The following is a 4873-nucleotide window of genomic DNA, read 5'->3' as shown; positions in this document are numbered from 1 at the left end:
ATTTAACATTTTCATTACCGTCAGTAAAGAGTAGGGAAGGAAAGCACATGCCTCCATTTTATGACTTACTCGATAGCTAGTGGTAGAATGAATAGAGCACGGGGGCGCAGATTAACGATAATAATAGTACAAGGATACGCGATTTCGTCAATTGACAGAGGCGCAGTTGCTGCTACATCCCCTTTGCTACCCTTAGAAGACACCGACCATACATTCTGCATCCCATTTGCAATGTAATGGTTCTTAACTCAGCTCCGTCCTCTGTTGTCATTATTATAAAATAATGGTAGCTATTGTAAATCGTTGTTGATGACATGAATCAGTTGCAGTAGAATTATGCACTATTTGACATATTTATTAAGAACTCAGAAGAAATAAGCAAATATGTTGATTTTTAAGATAATGATTTTTAATTCTACTATTCTTAATCTACGTTAGTTAAAAGGTAGTTTAAGCAACGTTATCTAATATAAAAATAATTTGTCAAATTCCTGTACTATGAAGCTAAATGAAGAGCTTAACTGAGTATTTTGCTAATAATTTTGCTGCCAGTCTTGATAGGGTTCATGGGTGATTTTTAAGTCTTTCGAGGCCTTTAATGATTATGCAGTGTCCTCAGTTTAAAAAAGTAAAATTTAATTACCTATTGCACCGAGGTATTATGAGTTAAACACACTACAGGATGGATTATTTGAGGTCTTCCATCGGTGAAGATAAGTCTATCTCTTTAGCTCTTTTGAATTATGGTTATTTTGAGTGCCTAGTCGTCCGTATAGTTGAGAGTTTATGGTTTCTGTCTAGACACTGTCGTAAACAAGTCAGCAATTTTCTTCACATTTTACATGATCAATAAATCAAAATTTTGGAACTGGGATTGAAAATTATTTCCAAAATAGACCTGAGATTTGGAGCTTAGCAACCATATCTCATTGTTGGTGAGTAATTTATTTACCACAAGTCCTATAGTCTTTACTTCTTTAAAAAACAATTGATTTTACTCTTTTTAACTCATAAATTCCAATGAGCTATCACAAACGGGCAATTTGACCATGGATCCTACTTTCCATCGGCATTGTATTCTCAATCGCAATTTAATTTTATGCATTAATTTAAAATTGGTCAGTACTAAAAAAATCTTAAAAACTGTGACATAAAATTATAGTAATTTAGTCGTTTGAACTCAAACGCACTTTGGTGAGAACTTGATAGTTTAAATTCCGTCTAAAACCTATATATGATGCCAGAGATGGTTTCCATTATGGCTAAAAATTGAATATGTTTTCTCAGAATGTAAACTTGTAAAAGGTGAGGCTATAAATGGTAAATTAATGTGAAAGCCCTTTTCAAGCTTTGTAATTCGAGCTGTTGCAAAAGTGCGATGGGTCACTTGTTGATTTGCGCTTACATATTGACCAACTCTAAGTGGAAAATTGGTTCATTCAGGCGTCCCTAAGATGAGGTACAAAATCGCATTTTCTAACACAATCAAAAAACACTATAGACTGTTATTTCCATGGGTTTAGCCTTGCCGCTCAAACCATTGCATAGATACCGGACTTTTGAAGTGAAACGCAAATTTCCTATAAAAAATCTCTCTGACAGAAGCACGCTTATGTTAATTTGATGAAAAGCAATTCACTCTTTGGTTAAACTCTCTTTCAGAGGTTATAAAAGCTAATTAAGGCATAATCAATCCCAAGGAATAGGTGATTAGATTGGCTGCTAAAATCATGAGTATTAATTCCTGCTTGTTATCCTCAACTTAAACTTAAACTGTAAATCATCTGTCACCGAGAAAAGTCTCGTTTTTGATTAAGAAAAAGTGTATAGTATTTTTTATAGCAGCCAAAGAAAGACGGGCTATTATTTTGCAAAAAAGTAATCGTTTTTCATTATTTATGCAAATAAATCAGAACTTTTGTTATTTTTTATTATTTAGGTTGTGGTTAGGCTGGTCGATGGAAAAGAAATGTACGAACCAAAGAAAAGGAAAATGGATCAGTTCAGCACATACTTTCCTAACAATTTTATAAGAAGCTGTAAAGAAGTTTGCTTTGATAACTGCATAACAACAATTATGCATTTAAATTGAAGATAACCTCATGAGATAGGTCCGATCATGAGAGACCCAATCATCCTCCCTTGGACAACATTGTGTCTGTTGCATTATCCAAGTAATTTACATTCATCTAGTTCATAACATCTTTGATAACAGCCCGTAATAAAGCCCTGATATTACGTCTGTTTAATAGTTATTCGCTTAACTTAATTGTGTTAAATGCTCAAGAACCCAAGTTTACTGCTTTCACCTGTTGCTCATCTCTGTGTCACCCTGAGATGGACTTTATTTTTTTGTTGTCTCAGGCCTTTTTGAATACTATTGCATTTCATTTGTAGATGTCATCGAAAACTACTCATTTTTGTGTGTGTCTGATGATAGTCCATGTTTTAACCAACTAAATGGTCTCTATATCAATGCTTTCTTACCGATATTAAATGATACTGATGCTTGAGGAAAAATCGGTGAAAGTTTTGTAAACAATAGAGCATTTACCGATAAAAATCTGTTTTTTTTTTAGGTTATACGCCTTTAATTTATTCTCTCCGTTTCCACTTATATTAAGTGGTTTAACTTCTCTTATTTACTGTTCTGCATTTGTTTTATATTTACCAGTGAATGAACCTGGATGAGTGGTTTTCCACTTGTATTTTGGTTTTAGTTAAGAGGGATTTCTATGCAATGCTTCAATCAAAATATTCCACGCTTTTAAATATTTGTCAACATTTTACTTTTACATTAATTATACGCTCTCATGAGCATCATGTATAGAGTTTATTCTTTTTTTCTTGACAGTATATTTATGAGCTAAGGTAATAATTCATAAGGTAATCATAAGTCACGAATTGTGACTCGGGTTTTAGACGCTTTGTTTGGAATAGCAGAATTATTTCACTTTTGTCAATTAATGCACGTAACACATAAATAAGCATAAAGATTTTCCATTTGAGTTGATTACATCAAAAGTTTTTAACTTACTGATGTACGTTGTCAAGCACTGCAATTAGCAGTAGTATATCCAACGGCAAAAAAGCAAGAGGTGATATCATGCCAACTCGTTTCACTTTACTTGTTAGATAGCATCATAAATTTGCCAATGCGGAATCTGCATTCGGATACTGCTTTGCACTAGTAATAATGAATGCAAGTTTTTGCCTAGTTGAATGATTTAATACTGTTCGATTAGGAATGACTGATGACTAAGCGGAATGGCATTTCATTGTGAACTAAGATTGTAAACTAAGAACTACTCGGATTTTTTATGAAGTGAGTTTTGTGAGAGATGATGGGAGGTAATTCTTCAGCATACGGTGAAAGCAATAGAGCTATTTTTTACATTTTTCGATTTTTATAGATAAATTTAAGCAAAATCAAATGAAGCATTATTAGGTTTTGATATATATTACGTTGCTTTTTGTTTGAGTAAATTTCACTTTTAAACTTATGTTTTAACCTTAAGGCACATGCAGTGGTGTTGCATTAACTGTCTATCCATAAATAACATTAAACAACTACTCTGGGTTCCTGTCCAAAGCCAAGTAAATAAATGTAATAACTCGTACCTGCTTTTCTGTCTTTTTTTGTAGGTTCAGCGGTTACCTTTGACTTTTCAGTTTAATATGTTGATCAAGTGTGTCTTCTTAATTAATGTAAAATGCTTCAAGAGTGCTGACTCTGTAAGCATTTTTAAGTTTTACACCTCCACATGCGGCTATAAATGACTTTTTGGGATCCTATCAACTGTGTTTTGTGTAGGTCCGCTCAAAGATGTTCCGACCATAGTTTGTGAAAGATAAGTTTTTTTAAAGATCAGTTACCCATTTAAACACACAAGTACGAATTCCTACATTTTATTGCAAAATTCCCATAGTCTAAACAGTAATGGTATTTAGCCGAATTGTCCAATTTTTAAATGAAGTTGCTCTTATTTAGGTTTCATGCTTTGAATGTTACCTTGGTGACTGAAATTACCTTTCTAGGTACATCCGATTCTCCATAACTTCGTTTGACTCCGAGATTGTGTTAGAACATGATGAAGGACTAACTCCACTGTTGCCTTAAATTATGATTATTTGTGTATTATCTATTAAGTAAAGCAGTTGTCATATATTCAGGGTTAAGCGATAGGGCTGGTGGCAGTAAGATGCTTGTTAAAATTTCTTGTGATACATCATACCAATCCTATGCATTTAAAATAAATGGCATTGCAAAAAGATTTGTTTTTCTTTAAAAATATTCCCAGTGTTTGGTAGCCACTTAATTAAGTTGGTGCGCGAAATATTAAGATTGTAAATACTTGGACCATATATTTATCAGTATTGGCTACATGATCATCATATGTAATTTCATTAACATGCGTAGTGGAATACATACATATTCTAAAGAAATATTTTAGTAACATGATGAAGCAGAGGAGTGTAGGGAACAATGGCTATTTACCATAAATAATTAGATAGTAAAAATATTGCCATCATGATATTTTAGGTGTGCATGACATTTCTAAGTGTGCGAACTTGTTCGCCTGGTAGGAAAAGGCTTTTACATTTATTTAGTCTTAAAAATGATGTGAATCAAATATTAAGGCTTTTGTGTATATCGTTTTAAATGCCGTAAAGAAAACACGGTGATTATTGAGTAGTCATATTTAATTTGACCAAAAGTACATTCTTATTAAAGTCAGGAACTAAACAAACAAATTAATTGTGTGTACATCTAAGACACATTGAAAGGTAGTAAAGCCAAAATCCAAAGCAAAACATTTATGGACTTTTAAATTACAATTTGTTTTCTAAGGACGATATGTATTTTTAGGTA

The sequence above is a fragment of the Echinococcus granulosus genome (genome assembly GCF_000524195.1).
Source record: "Echinococcus granulosus chromosome Unknown EG_S00009, whole genome shotgun sequence".
Lineage (NCBI taxonomy): Eukaryota > Metazoa > Platyhelminthes > Cestoda > Cyclophyllidea > Taeniidae > Echinococcus > Echinococcus granulosus.
This window is presented reverse-complemented; position numbering follows the sequence as displayed.